Raw genomic sequence first — 21038 nt, 5'->3', positions numbered from 1 at the left:
ATATATATATTGTGGTTTATAATGCTGTCAGGTTCGGCCCTTATGGCATGTGTTATGCGCCCAGATTGAGTGCAATAAGCGAAAGAGGGATGGTTTATGTATTTTGCAAAGGGTTCCTTTGTAAAGGTATTATAATAGGATAATGATGCGATGAAGGGTTTTGGAAGCTAAACAAACCCTGATGAGCATATGAATGAAGGGCTTAACAAGGTTATATGTGAGGGATTTGTTAAGGGGCTTTCACCATTTGTGAATGGAAGATTTGGCTCTTCATAGAGTAAAATCATTGGGATGAAAAAGATCACTCAGAGAGATGATAGATTAGACTTGTAAGGGACCCATTCAAAATTTTATATCCGAGCATGTTTTAATAGGGTGGTAGTTGTGGCCACAACACATGGCGAACCGCTGGGCGAACCGGTTATCTCTGTTTCCAAATAAACTTCAGATCAATAAAACATCAAGATGTTAAGATAGACTTGAAATGCAAACTATATAGATGGACAAGCATGGGTTCCACTTAAGCATTAATTGCTTGGGATAGAGACAAATAGCTTCTACTTACTGATATGATTTTGACAGGCATTCTCCAATGGTAGTATTATGGATTTTATTTACCTTCCTCTACCTATTTCCCACTTAAAAAAATCCCTTTGGGGCCATCACTGGTCTGTCCATACCTGTTTAGGTGTGTACATTAGCTCTTTATTGCTCATCAAGCTTGATGTAGACATGTTTATCTTGCACTTTATATGAGAATTTCAGTGCTATATTTTCATTGATTGAATGGGGCATAGTCATGGATCATGCCATATTTTTAAACCGCTTAAGCAAGGTTGGGCTTGCTGTGTCAATCGGTACTCTGAGCCCAACAACAGTCCTTACTCTAACCGGCTTCCCAAACAACCTGTCCTTCCAGATTGGCACAAGGACTTGACATTTCATTTCTTTTTAGATAAGTCCTTCCAGTTTCAGGCACAAGGACTAGATCACAATTAGATTTTCCACAGGGTATACAATAAGCTTAGCCCATGAAAGGAGGTTTACTTGTGAGTAACAGGTATTGGACCATTTATTGTGGTGGATGGGACCAATGGAGAATGACTGTAAACCTTACAAGCAAGTATAGGCTAGGTCTGAGTGGGATTTATTTAAATGTAGCATTCCTCCATGCTAGTCCAGTTGTAGTTACACATTTTTTTGTTTTATAAAGATGCCCCTACATGCTCCAGATATCCAAGTTATCAACAGATCTCACATAGTTCCCAACAAATGCCAATGAGGGGTTTCAGTTTGCATTCCACTGCTGATTCTCATGTGCTCATGGGCTGGTAGAGAGTTTGTTTGATTTGCAAGGTAATGATGGATTTAGAAACAACAAAATCATCAACAGGTTAATGAGGAAGGGAAAGGCTGAATATGGTGAATGATGGTGATCTGAAAAGGTAAAAAGAAAACTGGAGTACCAAAATCAGTTAGCTAAAAAGGACTATAATTTAAAACAGAAAGTAAAACTTTGCAGAGAAACAAGAAAGGAAAAGACAGAAACGTAACTAGACTCACAACAAAAAGGAAATGCATTTTAACCTACTTAGGAGGTAACCACCATGTGGTGGCTACTAGAATTATCTCTTGAGATGCTGGCCATTAACATGGAGTTTTTCAGTTTCTCCCTGTAAGGTTTTCAACCTGTAAGTTCCATGGCCAATTTTTTTTACAACTTGGAATGGGCTTAGCCATGAGTGTTGTAATTTTGTGTGCTTACTTGTTGGCTCACCCATGAGGGATGAAAAGTAAATAAATTTCTCAATGAAAGATATCACCTCGTCTTCACTTCCGTTTATAAGTTTTTCATACTCCTTTTTGTTAATGGCTGCGTTTCTAAGTGTTCTTTTGCAATGCAGGAACTCAAGGATTTGATTATCACCTTCAAACACCTGCCAATTTGAGATGTTATCAGTTATGGATGATCTGAAAATCAATTCAACATAAAATTTATTCTTGTTTAATCTAAGATTAGGAAAAAGTTTCGTAGCCATAGCAACCATCAGGTTGACATTGTGGTTATACTTTCGAGGCATGTATGTGACATTGAAAGAATCAAAATTGTCAATTAAACTCCATACCTCATGTTGCTACCTCACCAGGTGTGGCGGACTGCAATGTATCTTTTTCTTTACCTGATGTATAATTATCAGGGAATCACCAACTATACGCTTTTTCACTTTCACATGAATGGCCCCTTTCAGGCCTCGTTGCAATCCTTCATATTCTGTCGTGTTGTTGGTGTATGCGACCTCCAATTGGCCGGCCATAAGATGTTGGTTCTCTTGCGGGTTGATGAGAATATTTCCAGTGTCTGCACCTTCAAGGCAGTTAGAGATATCAAAATAGAGTGCCCAAAATGTATAATCTAATGCTACATCAATTGAACTATTATCTACAAAATTAATCCTATCATCTACTATAATACAAGATAGCTCATCAGTTGGATTATGGGGGTGATTGATTCTTTCTTCCAACTGTGTGTTTGTCAAAATCTCCTCAACTGTTTTTGTATGGCATTCTCCGAAACAGGTTTCTGTGGCATAAACATCGAAACTATAATTCCCAAGGATAGAATTAGAGAACATTACAGGTTCATTGGGGCTGTTTAGATCCGTTACCACATATTTCATATATCTTTCCCAATCCAGTCTTAGCATATCACCTTTTCCCCTCCGAGGCAACAAAAGATAGGACCAATCAGTTGAGAAATATCCATTTAGATTTGATGACCAGTCCCTACTAAGCAGCATTCCATAAGCCTCTGGTATATCCACTACCACTATATCAATGACTTGAGTGTATTGAGGTTTTGCAGCCATCCGAATCAACACATCTTTCAGCTCCCCAATAACCCTCACATTCGTTCTGTCCAACTGCATAATTCCAGTTTCAGTTTTATCGGGTATTGCCTGAAGTCTCTTCGCAACAGTGTAAGGAATAATAGTGGATGAGGTGCCAGAGTCTACCAAACAATTTTGCACATTCATGTTGAATATTTCAAATGTGATAAGGAAGGGTGGAGTCATAGGTTTTGATTTCCTCCCTATCATGGCTGCACTGACATCTTGGGGCTTTCGAGTCATTTTAGATAGAATGGCTTCCATAGCTGATGATATTTTGGCTGCGCTGGAGGTATTAAGAGGTTTGTACACTGGTTTATTGGTTTGGTCACTGGAGGTGGTGGGGGTTTTGCAGTTCCGCTCATTCATAGCTTTCAGCAGCAAATATCTTTGCTGCGTTAATTTTAACAAGTCAAAATATGTGATATTAGCGCTGGACTTCTTGATATCATCTACAATATTGTAGTCAATGTTATAAATGGGATAGGGCAGGGTGAACATACCTATTTTTCCATTCTTAGATGGGAGTTTTCCATCTTGAGTCGCCTTAGTTGCAGTGGGAGATGTCTTATCCTTTTCTGGATGGTTTGCAACTGGGGTATCCCTGGAATCACCACTAGATCTATCTTTTCCAACAAAAACTTCGAGAGCGGATGTTCTCACAGGGTGAACATCTTGCTTGGTCTGGTCTATGGGTCTTATCTCACCTGCGAGCGGCCCTTTACTTCGCCTATGGATTTCATTAGTGTTGATTTCTATGGTGTTATCTCCCTCATCGTCATTCTCATTACTATGGAAATCCCACAACACATTAATTTCTGTTTCCTCTTCTGAGGGTTCTTCTACTTGGTATTCCTCCTCGTCTCCTTGTTCTGGTTCAAGCTCCAGTATAGGTTCTTGTTTGTTAAGAAGCGACCCAATAAGAGTGAACTCTTCTGTGTTTAAAGCCCCTTCATTAGGTGGAGCAGGCAATGCAAGTTGACCATGACCACCTTCTATTTTCTTATGATAGAAAGGCTTGAAGGGCTTTCTGTTGTTATAGTCTCCTCCATTACCACTAGTACTCTCTCCATGATTCCTTTTCATATCAATGACTATGTTCGTTAGTTTCTTAATGATCCAATACTACCCTTCCACATCCGTGGTGTCCTTTTCTTTAGTTTCAACCCCTTTGTTATCATTTCCATTATTCTTCTTGGATGTCTGAGAGGCTTTCTTTTCTCTAGTTGTCGGGTGGCACGTTGTAAAACTGAGCATTTCATTCTCTATCTTTACTGCTTCATCGATAACACCTTGTAAGGTTTTCACATTACTCCTTTTAACCCACATCACTTTAGGGACAGGGAGAGCAGAGACATAGAACTCCATGAGCACTTCCTCAGTAGGTCTGGTGGTGGTTGGAATTCTATTGAACAAGGTGTTGAACCAGATGTTAAAATCCTTAACCTTCTCCTTGGTTTCCATTTTTAGATGGGATAATTCTAAAAATAAGGCCATAGGTGTTTTTTCATCACCAAACTTGTCTAAAAGGCCTACTGAAAAGCATCCCAAGAGGTGATTGACCCTATTCTCAAGCTGAAATACCACGTGGAGGTTGCACCAGTCAAAGTAAAAGAGAATAGGCGGCACACCACATCTTCATCGACGACCCCCAACTTGCACAAGGCTAGGAAGAAAGAGTGAATATGGTTATCAACGATATCTCCCCACTCAGGGTCGAAATTAGGTAACACTCTTTTTGCATTTTTGGGTAAGGGATGCTGCTGCCCAGGTACCGCTACAACATCCTATGCAAGCTAGGGAGGGAGTGCTCCTGGAGGAGGTGGGGGTTGATTCCCACCTGGAGGAGGAGGTGGAGGCTGATTCCCACCTAATTCCCACCTGATGACTTACAGTTCACTGTTAGGGTTCTCAAAATCAAGTGAGGAGTTACCTTTAGAAGGGGAATCCTTAGGAATTTCTTCCCAAGAGGTGTCGATACTTTGCAAGGATTCTAGCACAATATCTTCGAGAGAAGTGGTTGCAGATGTATCTTTGCTCAGGGTAAAGATCCTTGGCTTTCTCTTAGTTTTCGGAGGTAAAGAGTGAAAGGTGGGAAGCTGAGAGAGGGAACGAGCATAAGCCCGAGTAAGTGACTTGTTGTTCCTAAGTGACATGATACTCCCATAGTCTCTCTTCCTTGGGTGACCTGGAAATAAGACTTAGAGGTATCTCTTTTTCTTCAAAATGAGGCTCTTTCAAATGAGTTGTAATCTGACCTTTACAATCCATACATTAATCCTTTTGAATCTATGCGTGGCACTTATAGATGAAATCTTGAAAAGCTAGGGATGGCAGTTCGGGCCCTCCTTCTAGTGCCAATTTGTTGACATGGCTAATGTTCGCTATGCCAAAAAGGGGAACTAGCCCGATTGCAAGCCCCAATTAGACCTGATTTCGTTTGGAATGGCTAGTTCCAACGGGTTTTAAGGGACCCCGTAAACTGTTAAATGCATTGACAGATTGCTGCCGGGAGGAAGACTTCAATTAGATCAACAAAATAAAACAGCTAACCTCTATGTATTAAATCCTATCTATACTACTTCTAACTACTCTAACCTAGTCTTAGCTATCCTAGTCTATCCTGCAGAAGCATAATACAGAGGTTTAAAAACCATATATATGTTCGGCAGGAGCGTGATAAAGAAGATTAAACATCATGTATAGATTCAAGTCCAAATGAATCAATCACTGAATTCATAGCTGTAGAAGACTGTATTAAAGCTAAATTGCAATCCAATCACTCACATAGGAATCCACATTCTTCTATGGAATTAAAACTTGCAATTGATGTTTAACTTAGTTTCAAATCAGAGACCATTCACAAGTTAACCATGAAACTGAATCACATTCAATTTAACAAGACTAATAGTGAACTGTAAGTCATCAATATGCATAAATACAAACCACATTTACATTCATGCTAGTAATAACACTCTGATCCAAAACAATACAATGAGTCTGAAACTATGGCTCCTCCTTGAACCAAACAGTCCCCTTTATTCACAATAAATCAAAACTGTTTTTCTCCAAGCCAAAAAGCCCTTCTCCTTTCTTCGGAGGTAGTACTTATGTGGATTTAAATGACCCTCAGCCTTCCATGACCTTTTATTTCCCTCTTGTCGTTACACAGATCAATATGTATAGATGCTAAAGGTTGGTGAAACTGCCGACAAGCTGAGGTCACCCTGCCTCTTCGTCTTCCCACTATATACGATATGCAAATCGAGTGAACAGAGATAGGATCATCAACGTGACCGCTGACACGTAGAAAGAATAACGGCCAGATCAATTCATTTCTTAAGGAAGTGAACAGATGTTGGTAAATAGGGTGACTGTATGTTGCGTTCCCATAATGAAGACCAGGACAGCTTTGCTTTCGGAATGTATAGGCAACACGTGGGGCTCCGACCCGGAACGCTTGCGGCCAGACCTTTAAACACAACGCTTCTGCATACATGGCTCTTCGAATCCCCTCTTGCATCCTTTACTTCTCACCTGCAAGGATAGCTATCATTAGCTTGATGATTGTGAACAATAAAACGTAAATGATGCCTTCATTCATTTTATAAACTACGAAACAAGTGTGAAAAGGATCTATGCTTGAAACACAGTCAACACATAATTTCCTGGTCAACCCATAGGCTTGGCAGAGTTTTCACGGGCTTCTTTTAATCGCAATCAGGTATTGGCTCCCCTGTGGGTCGCAGTACCCATGCCTTCCACTTCCTCGATGCGTAGTTATACTATCGGGACTCCACAGGCCCACCTTTTACACTGGAAACCCGATCCCTTTGTTATTTCGGAAAATTTGGAAAACACATGAAAAAATAGAAAATACTGCCCCGATCGCTCATGTCGGACCTCAAATGCTATATATTGGAGTCTATAAATATTGCCAGGTCTGACCTATCGCATATCGCAATATGCACAAGCTTGGGGCTCTGCTGATCACAATATGCGATAGGGCTTCGAACCCGAAAAAATATATATATATATATATATCGGCGGGTTCGCCATATCATTGCGTGTATTGTGTATAAGGCCCGGGCTCCCCGATATGCGATATGCGATTGGGGGTTGGACCTGCTAATGTATACAATTCGGTTCATAGTGCCGTCGGGTCTGGAGGCCAGGGGCACGCCATATCTATATATATAAACCTTGGACTTAGGTCGATTGCGATATGCGACAGCTTTTGGACCTCACACACACACACACACACACACACACACATATATATATTGTGGTTTATAATGCCATCGGGTCCGACCCTTATGGCATGTGTTATGCGCCCAGATTGAGTGCGATAAGCAAAAGAGGGATGGTTTATGTATTTTGCAAAGGGTTTCCTTTGTAAAGGGATTATATCAGGACAATGATGCAATGAAGGGTTTTGGAAGCTAAACAAACCCGATGAGCATATGAATGAAGGGCTTAACAAGATTATATGTGAGGGATTTGTTAAGGGGATTTCACCATTTGTGAATGGAAGATTTGGATTTTTGTAGAGTAAAATCACTGGGATGAAAAAGATCATTCAGAGAGATGATAGATCAGACTTGTAGATTCAAAATTTTCTATCCAAGCATGTTATAATAGGGTGGTAGTTGTGGCCACAACAGTACCCAAAGCTCGAGAAACTGGATTCCTCTGAGTACAAAGCGTATGGAAGCTTAGTGTGTGATGCAAGTGAGCATACAAAGTGTGATAAGATGTGGATATGTGTTGATCCTTAACAATATCCTTCTAATTACACTAAGTGTTCATTGTTCTTTGCATTGAAAAAGAAATATGTTGTGGATTATGGGCCACTTACTTTTTTCCTATTAAACTATGTCGAGTTTAACAAGGGAGATGGAAATTCAAATTCTTTTAAGAAAGTTTTCATATGCAAGCCCAGGTTCGTCTAATATATGCAAGGGAAGCAAAGAATACTTACTCTCTCTAATAAAATTTGCGCCTAGTCCCAAAAAACTAAGAAATAAATTCTTTGGTTAATAGTAATATTTGTGGATGATGGGCCACTTACTTCTTTACTAATTAAGCTATGTGATTTGCAGAGAATTTTAGAAAAATAGTTTGAAAAACATATGTGGAATTTGGCCACTTACTTTTCTCCCTAATTAAGTTACATGTGTATTGCAAATACAAAATGAAAACTACTCTAATAGCTCCACCAATTGGGGTTAGTAAAGCAACTACACATACTAAACAGAAAATACAAAATGCAGAGGTGAAGGAAATTCACTAAAGGCTACCAATCACCTAAGAAAAGAGAAAATACAATGCTCCTTTTTTGCTTTCTGGTGACCGCACGAGTTTACTGCACACAAACGCATGCACAAGAAAAAGCCTCGTAGGCAAGAAAAGAAAAAGAAATTTCCACTTCTGTGGGCTCAAAACAGGTCCGTGAGGTTTGTAAAAATTCTAGAGAGGTGTTAAGCACCTTGTATGATGGTTGTGAAGAGAGAAGCTTCTGCAAAAACAATTTTTAGATTAATGAAAAGACAACAATATGGTTTCCATCTTGTGGTAGTGTTTTTGTGGCAATGGTGTACCAAAATACACCTCCTTAGCAATCGATTGTTCCCTACAAAGGATCAGAGGCATAATTGTTGCTATTAGTGGATAGACTTAAATAAACACAACATTGTAAATAGCGGAAACAATGCATACATAAACATAAACTAAACAAAGAGGTAAATACACAAAAATGTTCAATGGAGCAAAAAAGTAAACAAAATAATGCAAAGAGCATCCTTTATTGACTTCTGGTAGTAGAGGTTAAATACAATAGATTAATATTAGACACTTGAAGAGAATTCTTTGAGCTATGGTGCTAAAAAATCCTCAGGAAGGGGGTTTCTTTTCCTCAATCTCTTTGTAAGTTTCTCCTCTCTCTCAAAGAAGTATGAAGACTCCAATGGTGGATTCCTCTTTTCTCAGGATGATGGATTTCTCATAAGCATTATGGCTAGCATGTTAGTGATCTTCCCTTCTTTGGCTTCAACAATGGAATGGTGGTTTTCTCTGATAGCAATTTGGCCAGCATAACAATGTCTCATATTTTGGCTCTCCCATGGCTTGTTTATATATAATTTTTGAATCCATGTTCCCCCTCTTGGTTCATGCATGATAATAACACATGAGTAGGACAAGATGATTCCATTGAGGGATGCATATCTTCAAGGCAAATCGAATTCAACTGTATTGGACTGAGCTCATGTCAGAGAATCGACCCCAAGTGTGTGGAGTGGTCCCGAATCGTTGAGCCATCTGTTTCTGCGACTGTGCGGTTTTTGAAGGATATTCCGTGCACACATTTATATAAAAAATAATGACACAACATTAATTTTTTACCTTTATAAACTTTAGAACTTGGGAGAAATTTAAATTTTTAAACTTCATGATGTATTCAACTAGAAAATCTTCACATGTGCATTTTGCTGGACACCTTTTAGTGTCTTCTAGATTGTGCCAATATGTGTATGATTTTATGGTGTTAACAAGAGGTTTGACTGGGCTACTGACTGGGTAGTCCGTATAGCTGATGTCATCAGCTGACTATGCAGGGTACGGTGTCATACGGGCCAATCCCAAGCTGACACGTGGCAACATCATACAGGTCAAAGTGGTACAATTTTATTGGCTGGTTTGTGTATGGGTGTGGCCAATAATGAGGTGCCATGTGGCCTAATCGGAGGGCACCATGTGGCCCTCTATGATTGGATAAATATTTTATAACAGGCCTAAGGGCCTTGGTGGTGTTTGACCCCTCGACCTGCTACAACACAACTCCATGTCCTACCGCCAAGCCACCATAATGTTTCTTATTATATATGGATTTTCGGTTTTATTTTAATTCAACATGTTTGACAGTTTGGGGGGAGGGGCCAGGTGGTTAGCCCAACCCTAGGTCACATTGTATAACACACGACCGAGTTGCAGACACAAAGGAGCTTTGGTGGATAGGGCGGGGACTAGGCCTCGACGTGGTCTCATGCATTACCCACACGACTAAAGGCGGAGGGGACAGGTGGTTAAGCCCTGACCCTAGTTACATTTATGTTCCTCGGAACCGACGATGTTGAGGTGGAGGGCTCAGAGGTTGAGGAAGTCGGCTTGGCCCTTGATCCTATTGGCTTCCACATGACCATGCCAACCAGAGAAGAGGGCTTAGCCGGTGGGAGTATTAAGTTAGCTCCTAGCCCCCGGCCACATGGCACTCCACATGATCTTGACCGATGCTTAAGGGATGTTGGCGTGGTTAAGGAGGCAAAAATTTACCCCTTTTGCAACAAGAATCCCGCCAGTCCTAGGTGAAATTTTTGCTTGACGGATTGTGTAAAGGTGGAATTCGTAAAACAATTAGCAGGTTTTACCAATCTGTAGGACATATAACAAAGCTTGGTTCCAAGAGGCATATCTTGCTTAGTTTTTGACCTTTTTGAGCTCAATAAGAGCCTAGATAAGGGTTTTTGAGTGTCCTGAACTCAATGGAAGCCTTATATTTATGATTTGAGCAATGTATGATGGAATTTTTGTAGATTCAAGCCCTTTAGTACTAAATACAAAGAGAGATTTGAGACCAGAAGGAGGAATATTTGAACATGGAAAGAGCCTAGTTAGAGGTTTTCCAGCCTTCCAGTTACATCTGCAGCAACTGTTACTTTAGTAGAGAAACTATTTTCAGTCTTTTCTCAATATGTTTATGAGAAAATCAATTTTTAACACTTCATTGTGAAGTAGCTCTATGTTTATGCTTTCTGATTTCAGGTGGAGTACAAGGAACTATTGTGAGAGAGTCCTTTTTATGTTGACACAATCATGACTTGTTGTAGGGAGTCATATTTTTGAGTGATAATTCTTTGTAGAAGAATGTTTCTTTGTAGGAGAAACAATGCCACTCTAGAGTCAACAATTTGTAATGTGCTCATTTGCCACTGAAATAAATAAAGTGGTTGACCATTGGAGCAGGGATTGGAGAGTAGCCCAGAAGGGGTGAACTCCGTTATCACTTGTTGGTTTCTTCTATGCATGTTTAGCATATTGAGTTGCATATGAATTTGTTTCACTTTTAAGTTCATGTGTAAACTTAACCACTCATATTTGAAGTGGCTACAAAACTAATTTTATCTTTAAAGACCCAATTTTATCAAACTTTCAAAGTGTCAGAGGACGATCGTTTTTCCATTTTCAGATAATCATCATCTTATCATGACATAATAAAATACTTGCGACTGAAATCCACTCATGAAAATACATCATCGATGTGATAAAACCCTAGCCTAAGATGCTTCATGAAATCACTTGTTAGGGCTAGCACTGGTGACTGGTTGAGTGACTAACTTAGTGATTGTGTTGTTCCAGAGGCCAAGTACTGGGATTGAGGCTTGATGCTATGCAACGCGTAGTTCAGGATTTCGAGGGTCAAAGGATTGTGTAGTTGAGGAACATAAGGACTCAGGTTCGAGGCTTGAGTCTTGAGACTACATAATGCATAGATCTGAAGGCCTGGATAGAGGGACTGCACAATTGAGGGATTCAAGGGCTCAAGCTGGAGGCTTGAGACTACACAATTTTGAAGGTATGGGCTGAGTGAATGCATAGTTTATGGATTCAATAGGTCAATCTCGAGGCTTAAAGTTTCCAAATCCATAGTTCAAGAGGGACATAATCCAAGTGATTGCGTGGTTGAGAAATTTAAGAGGTTAAGGCCGAGGCTCAATGCTTGAGACTGTGCAGGCATAGAGAAGGCTAGTTGGAGGCAAGGAATGCAAAGTTATGGAGCTCAAGGGATGGGACTGAGCAATGAGATTGTGGAGTGTGCAGTTCTGGAAGGAAGAAACTGTGCATTGCGTAGTGCCAAAAGAAAATGATGCTGCTTGAGGGTTGAGACTACACAATGCTTAGTTCAGGCTAGCTAAAGGAGGCTAAGTGTTCCAGTCAGAGAGTTTTCCCAATTTTACTAAGTGTTGGATCAGTGAGAGGTAGATAAAAAAAATAATGAATTTGAACATGACCACACACTTAGATCACTTGATGACACAACATGGAATAATTAGAACACATGAACAAAATCCTTTCCTTAATGCAACAACTTTGCGATGACCTACACCAAGTGCGACACTAAAGATACACTTTGTGACGTCCGTGACGACACTTATGCGATAGTGCTTGAAACTTTGGAAATGAGTGTGATACATGTTTACATGGTAAGTACAACTCATTTACACAAAGGTTACCCCTTGAAACCACCAAAATAGCTTTCATGCATTATGCAACATTCCACATGCTAAAAGACAACATTTCCTATATGAAGAGAAAAGTGTGAACGACACTTGCGATATGCAAACGACAGTGAAAGCAACACATTCCAGAGCGAAGATAACATGAAACTACCATCGTACACTCTAAGAAAAAACCTCGTAGGCAAGAAAATAAAAAGAAAGTTCCACTTATGTGGGCTCAGAATAGGTCCTTGAGGTTTTTAAAAATTCTAGAGAGGTGTTAAGCACCTTGTATGATGGTTGTGCAGAGAGAAGCTTCTGCAAAAACAATCTTTAGATTAATGAAAAGACAACAATATGGTTTCCATTCTTGTGGTAGTGTTTTTGTGGCAATGGTGTACCAAAATACACCTCCTTAGCAATTGATTGTTCCCTACAAAGGATCACAGGCATAATTGGTTCTGTTAGTGGATAGACTTAAATAAACACAACATTGTAAATAGTGGAAACAATGCATACATAAACATAAACTAAACAAAGAGGTAAATACACAAACATGTTCAATGGAGCAAAAAAGTAAACAAAATAATGGAAATAACATCCTTTATTGACTTCTCGTAGTAGAGGTTGAATACAATAGATGAATCTTAGACACTTGAAGAGAATTATTTGAGCTATGGTGCTAAAAAATCCTCAGCAAGGGGGTTTCTTTTCCTCAATCTCTTTGTAAGTTTCTCCTCTCTCTCAAAGAAGTATGAAGACTCTCCAATGGCGGATTCCTCTTTTCTCACTAGGATGATAGTTTGCTTAGAAGCATTATGGCTAGCATGTTAGTGATATTCCCTTCTTTGGCTTCAACAATGGAATGGTAGTTTTCTCTGATAGAAATTTGGCCAGCATAACAATGTCTCATATTTTGGCTCTCCCATGGCTTGTTTATATAGAATTTTTGAATCCATCTTCCCCCTCTTGGTTCATTCATGATAATAACACATGAGTAGGACAAGATGATTCCATTGAGGGATGGATATCTTCAGGGAAACTCAAATTCAACTGTACTAGATTGAGCTCATGTTAGAGAATCGACCCTAAGTGTGTGGAGTGGTCCCGAATCGTTGAGTCATCCATTTCTGCGACCGCATGGTTTTTGAAGGATATTACGTGCACACGTTCATATAAAAAATAACGACACAACATTAATTTTTTACCTTTATAAACTTTGGAACTTGGGAGAAATTCAAATTTTTAAACTTCATGATGTATTCAACTAGAAAATCTTCACATGTGCATTCTACTGGACACCTTTTAGTGCCTTCTATATTGTGCCAATATGTGTATGATTTTATGCTGTTAACATGGGGGTTGACTGGGCTACTGACTGGGTAGTCCGTATAGCTGGTGTCATCAACTGACTATGCAGGGTACGGTGTCATACGGGCCAATCCCAAGCTGACACATGGCAACATCATACATGTCAAAGTGGTACAAATTTTTTGGCTGGTTTGTCTATGGGTGTGGCCAATGATGAGGTGCCATGTGGTCTAATCAGAGGGCACCATGTGGCCATTTTTGATTGGATAAATATTTTATAATAGGCCCAAGGGCCTTGGTGGTGTTTGACCCCTCAACCTGCTGCAACACAACTCCATGTCCTACCGCCATAATGTTTCTTATTATATATGGATTTGCGGTTTTATTTTAATTGAACATGTTCGATATTTTGGGGGGAGGGGCTAGGTGGTTAGCCCAAACCTAGGTCACATTGTATAACACACGACCGAGTGGCAGACACAGAGGAGATTTGGTGGAGAGGGCGGGGACTAGGCCCCGACTCTAGTCTCATGCATTACCCACATGACTAAAGGCGGAGGGGACAGGTGGTTAAGCCCTAACCCTAGTTACATTTATGTTCCTAGGAATCGACGATCTTGAGGCGGAGGGCTTAGAGGTCGGGGCAATTGGATTGGACCTTGATCCTATTGGTTTCCACATGACCATGCCAACCAAAGCGGAGGGCTTAGCTAGTGGTGGTAGTAAGTTAGCCCCTGGCCCTCGGCCACATGGCATTACACATGATCTTGATCGATGCTTAAGGGATGTTGGCGTGGTTAAGGAGGTGACAATTTTCCCATTTTGTAATAAGAATCTTGCCGATCCTAGGTGAAATTGCTGCAATGGACTGTGTAAAGGCAGAATTCGTAAAAAAATTAGCAGCTTTTTCCAAGCTATAGGACATATAACAAAGCATGGTTCTAAGAGGCATATCTTTCTTAGTTTTTGAACTTTTTGAGCTCAATAAGAGCCTAGATAAGGGTTTTTGAGTGTCCTGAACTCAATGGAAGCCTTATATTTATGATTTGAGCAGTGTATGATGGAATTTTTGTAGATTCAAGCCCTTTAGTGCTAAATACAAAGAGATATTTGAGACCAGAAGGAGGCATATTTGAACATGGAAAGAGCCTAGTTAGTGGTTTTCCAGCCTTCCAGTTACATCTGCAACAACTGTTACTTCAATATAGAAACTACTTTTAGTATTTTCTCAATATGTTTATGAGAAAATAAATTTTTAACACTTCATTGTGATGTAGCTCGATGTTTATGCTTTCTGATTTTAGATGGAGTACAAGGACCTATTGTGAGAGAGTCATTTTTATGTTGACACAATCATGACTTCTTGTAGGGAATCATATTTTTGAGTGATAATTATTTGTAGAAGAATGTTCCTTTGTAAGAGAAACAATGCCACTCTAGAGTCAACATTTGTAATGTGCTCATTTGCCACTGAAATAAATAAAGTGGTCGACCATTAGAACAAGGCCTGGAGAGGTAGCCCAGGAGGGGTGAACTCCGTTATCACTTGCTGGTTTCTTCTATGCATATTTAGCATATTGAGTTGCATATGAATTTGTTTCACTTGTAAGTTCATGTGTAAACTTAACCACTCATATTTGAAGTGGTTGCAAAACTAATTTTACCTTTAAAGACCCAAGTTCATCAAAATTTCAAAGTGTCAGAGGATGATCATTTTTCCATTTTCAGATAATCATCATCTTATCATGACATAATAAAATACTTACGACTGAAATCCATTCATGAAAGAACGTCATTCTTGTGATAAAACCCTAGCCTAAGATGCTTCATGAAATCACTTGTTAGGGCTAGAACTGGTGACTGGTTGAGTGACTAACTCAGGGATTGTGTTGTTCCAGAGGCCAAGCTTTGGGATTGAGGCTTGAGACTATGCAATGCGTAGTTCAAGATTTCCAGGGTCAAAGGATTGTGTAGTTGAGTAACATAAGGATTCAGGTTTAAGGCTTGAGTCTTGAGACTACACAATGCACAGATCTGAAGGCCTGGACAGAGGGACTGCACAGTTGAGGGATTCAAGGGCTCAAGCTAGAGGCTTGAGATTGTGCAATTTTGAAGGTATGGGCTGAGTGAATGCATAGTTTAGGGATTCAATAGGTCAATCTCGAGGCTTAAAGTTTCCCAATCCATAGTTCAAGAGGGACATAGGCCAAGTGATTGTGTGGTTGAGCAATTTAAGTGCTCAAGGCCGAGGCTTAATGCTTGATACTGTGCAGTGCATAGAGAAGGCTAGTTGGAGGCAAGGAATGCAAAGTTATGGAGCTCAGGGGATGGGACTGAGCAATGAGATTATGGAGTGTGCAGTTCTGGAAGGAAGAAACTATGCATTGCGTAGTGCCAAAAGAAAATTATGCTGCTTGAGGGTTGAGACTACGCAATGCTCAGTTCAGGCTAGCTAAAGGAGGCTGAGTGGTCCAGTCAGAGAGTTTTCCCAATTTTACTAAGTGTCGGATCAGTGAGAGGTAGATAAACAAAATAATGAATCTGAACATGAACACACACTTAGATCACTTGATGACACAACATGGAACACTTAGAACACATGAACATCATCCTTTCCTTAATACAACAACTTTGCGATGACCTACACCAAGTGCGACACTAAAGATACACTTTGTGACGTCCGTGACAACACTTGTGCGACATTGCTTGAAACTTTGGAAATGAGTGTGATACATATTTACATGGTAAGGCCAACTAATTTACAAAAGGTTACCCCTTGAAACCACCAAAAATAGCTTTCGTGCATTATGTGACATTCCACATGCTAAATGATGACATTTCCTATATGAAGAGAAAAGTGTGAACGACACTTGTGATATGAAAACGACAGTGAAAGCGACACATTCCAGAGTGAAGATAACATGAAAAGGACACTAATTAAATTGAAATTAAGAAAAAGCGATAATCGAAATCATGAAAATGATACTCATGAAAGTGAAGGTGCGCAAAAGTGACAATTTGAAAAACTTACCAAAATAGAAGTACAAATGCAGCCAAAAGTGGAAGACTGTCAATGAAAGCGCGCACTCACTATATATATATATAGGTTGATTATTGCATAAGGACTATCTTGATGGATCGTTCTATGCTTATTCAAGCTTGCATAAAATAATGCGGTCATAAGCTTGTTGCAGACTGAGCATGTGTAAGTAGGTGACTTCGACACTTACAATTCAAAAGGGAGCTCAAGAACTTTACAAAAAATAAACTAACCAAGAAGTGAATACAAAATGATCAACTGTAAGATCCAAAATAAGCTCCAAAATTCAAGTGTAAGAAAAATTTTGGAGGGTGTTTATTGCATTTACAACAAAATGCTAATAGGTTAAAGGGGAATGCAATCACTTAGTAGGGTTTTTGTAGCCAATACAAATTCCATAATGTAAGTGGGAAGTCATATCAATGGAATTTGTCACTGGCCTACTAAGAACCCATAAGAAGAATGATGGTGGTCAAGGTGGTGGTGGATAAGTTGTACAAGCCATATCATTTTATACCCGTGAAGTATACTTATAAGGAAATCGATATTGCCTAGATTTTCATGAAGGAGATTCAGATTGCATTGCATACCCAAGAAGATCATATCGAATTGGGATGCAATGTTTGCTTCAAAACTTTGGAAGGACTTATTTCTAGGTTTTGGAACTCAATTAGTATTTAACACAACCTATCACCCTCAAAATAATGGAAAAATAGAGAAGGTGAACAAGATGTTGGAATACATGTTGAGGATGCATGTTATGCAGTAGCCCGAGATGTAGGAAGATTTTCTACTTCTGGTAGAATTTTCTTACAATAATGACTATCAAGAGTAATTAAAGATGAGCATTTTTTGAGCCCTGTATGATAGGAAATTATTGTCACTGCTACAACACCCTCCAAAATTTTAGCCTACATCTAATTTTAGAGCCTACTTTGATTCTAGATGCTATAGTATCTAGTATTAAGAGTCATCCTACGTGTTTTCTTTAAGTGTTCAAGCCCCATCTAGAAGAAAACCAAAGTGTCACCTTTTGGAATGAAAAGCGTCACATACAGCATAAACGTAGTTTTGGTTCATTTTAAGGGGAAAAATTGGTGTTAATCATTCTTATTATCATCTATACATGTATTATACTCATTCATAAAGTTTCAAGCATTGTTTTACAAGTGTCGTCCCTGTCGTCGCAAAGTGTACCTTTAGTGTCACACTTGGGGAAAGCTATTGCATTGTCATCACATTGGGGGTATTTTTTTGTTCATGTGTTTTGGGTGATCAATGTTGCGTCATTAAATGCTTTGACTATGTGATCATGCTTAATTTTTGTCCTTGCTCACCTTAGCCTTACTGATCCCACACTTAGACAAATCTAGCAATCTCCTTCCCAAGAAACTTGAACTCACTCAACCTTCCTAAAATATGCACTACGCAGTCTCAATCCTCAAGCTTAGACCTTGCCTCTTGGAACTGTGCAATGCATAGATCCTACCTCCTAGAGTTGCACACTGCATAAACTCATTGCTCAAACCCGAACCTTGAGCTCCAGAATTGTGCAACCTTGCCTCCCAGTCACCTTCTTTTGCACATAGTGTAGTCTCAAGCATTAAGCCTCCAACCTGACCCCTTGAACTGCACAACTGCACAATCCTTAGGCCTCCATCCCTAGAAAACTGTGCAGTGGGAAACATCAAATCTTCCTCCTTGAGCTCCTCAACTACATAGTCACCTTGCCTTAGCCTGCCTGAACTGTGCACTGTGTAGTCTCAAGCCTAAGTCCTAGTCCCTAACCTCCTAAGATATGCATTTGCCTAATCCTTGAGCCATTCTCTCTGTCCAACACCCGTTTCCAGCTCAGTTAGTGGTTGTCATGAAGCATATTAGACTAGGGGTTTTCAAACTGATGTTGTCTTGTGATGAGTGTATTCCAGTTGTAGGTATTATATCTTGTTATGAGAGGATGATGATGAAGGAGATGAAGAGGGAGACCCTGCTGGAAGACAACTTTGTAGTTGTAAAGACAAGTTTATCATTGAACAAGAAGTAGGGGCACCAAATTGTGACAACAACTAGAGATCAAGATCATATTGAAGAATCCCTACCTTCAAGCCTTATGGAGGAGGAAGAGGAAGAACATACACCATCTTTCAAGAAGACACAAATATAACAACAAAAATAAAGGCTTGACATTTTGAAATCATCATGCAGACCATGTCATCAATATCATGTCATGTCTTGTTAAGGTGTCATGTGATGATGTATATGAGTCATCATTTTCCACATCATTTGTGGGTTATGTAATTTTCAATATGTGAGAAATGTAATGTAAAGTGGAAGTCCAATAGTCATATATAGAATGTGAAAAGTCATGGAGGAGTCAAAAGGTCATAAATAAGTTAAACAATCATGAGGGTAGTCAAAGAGTTATAAAGGAGGTGAATGGTCACCCCATTTTTTTTATATATACACTATCATAGGTCATGCAACATACTTTTCACCTTGTCTCCTCCTACCAGGCATTAGAGAGGAAGATAATTCTTTTGGAGGAGCAAGTTGTTACTCTAACGCTCCACTATTAAAGTTAATGGTGTTCATTGTGTTGATATATCTTGGAAATTTTGCTTAATTTTCGAAGCTCATTGAGGCAACACACTTTCATGCGTATGTCACAAATACTGTAAGACTATTCTTTGAATGTTTGTGATGTATGTTGTTTTTGTCTGTACTAAGGAAATTTAACTATTTCAGTGGATTTGGTACTTATCTTATTGAAGGTGTGTTGTATGTATTTTAACAATTGTTTCTTATATGTGAACTATTCACTAGTTGATCAACAATTCATCCATATGTATTTTCTCATGTGCCTTTAATAGATTAATACTATTACTCTTCTTTTAAAGGCTCACTCTTTTCTCCCCTTTGGTAGAATAACTTGGATACATTTTGCAGCTAAACATTCCACAAGGTATACTCACTTGTTCATCCAAAAGTGCATGTAAATTACTCTCTTATAATGACCATCTTAGCCAAGGCAAATATCTAGGAACATATGATAGTCAGGGCTTATTTTTGGAAGGGCTCAAAAACCAAATGGTGTGAAGTCTAATTGGTACATTTTAGCGAGGATACCCCCTTTGCATGTTGGCGGTATCCAACACCATCAACAGAAATGTAATATATGAATTAGATAAGATAATCCTATGGATATGGTTACACTTGGCCAATATATGCTAAAATAAATGGAACAAGAAGTAACCAACATAAAATATAAATTTAAGGTAGCTCAAGGCTGACAAAAGAGTTATGCAGACAAGAATCATTAGAGGAAATTTCAACATGAAAGTGTTCATGCTTTTTTCATGTAATTTCGATGTCATATTATGTGAACCAATCAAAATCCATTAGATTTAAAAATAGGTACACGTAGATATTTTGTAGGGAAAATAAGAAAAACTACTCTTTTTAATTGTATATTTTGCTTACATCCTTATAGGTTTATTCAAATTTCAAGTGTAGACACTTATTGGATGTAAAATTAAATTCCACATCCAATGAGTACCCATTATGCATACTTTTGAGAAACCCACATTGATAAAATTTATTATACATTAAAAAGATGCATTGAAAATTAAAAAGAGTAGTCTTCTTCTTTTCCCTCCAAAATTCATAACTCGTAATTTATTATTTTAACTATAATTTTATTATTTTTCCTTAGGATGCCACTTTTAGGTTGAAATTTCATATAATGAGGATTCATAAGGAATTTCAAGTGGAAGAGCATGCATAATTTTGAATTAGGTCAAAGATAAGTACCTTAATAGTGGGATCATATTCCAAGTTAGCGCCAAGATACTATGGACCCTTCAAGATATTATAGAGAGTAGGGCCATTTTCATACAAACTTGTCTTGCCCCTTGCAGTGAATTCACATGATTTGTTTCATATATCCTTGATTAAAATATATATACATAATGCTAATCACATTATTGATTGAGATTTGATACAGGTGGAACCTGAAGGATAATTCCAAATTGAACCTCAATGCATACTCAACAAGAGGGAGACCATGCTGTGAAATTGGGTCATTATGCATGTCAAGGTGTAGTGTAAGTATTTTGGAGAAAATGAAGCAACATGGAAAATAGAGTATGCCATGAAAAATACATATCCATTTTTGCTATCTATATATATTCAGTTCTACGAATAGTAGAATAACGAGGATGGTGTTATATTAAGGGGGAGGGGATTGTAGTATCCATTTTCTAATCCCTGCATTTTGTAAATGTAATTAAATGATGAAAATTATAAAGGGACAACATGAATAGATTTCCATACACATTTGATGTAAATATCCTACTAAATTAAATTATGAATTGTCAAAGATGAAGAGAAGGACCAACCTATATGGATCTCGATGTTTGAAAGCATAGTTTGCTTGAGAAAGCCTATAAGGGGAGTTGGGAAGTTTCCTATATTTCTTGAAATTAATTATTTTAAAGCCTGTTTTTCTTGTTGACTTAACTTCCAAGA

This window comes from Pinus tabuliformis, chromosome Q (genome assembly GCF_031772625.1).
Source record: "Pinus tabuliformis cultivar Carrire ecotype Pingquan chromosome Q, CPIR1, whole genome shotgun sequence".
Taxonomy (NCBI): Eukaryota; Viridiplantae; Streptophyta; class Pinopsida; order Pinales; family Pinaceae; genus Pinus; species Pinus tabuliformis.
Note: the sequence above shows the minus strand (reverse complement) of the source record.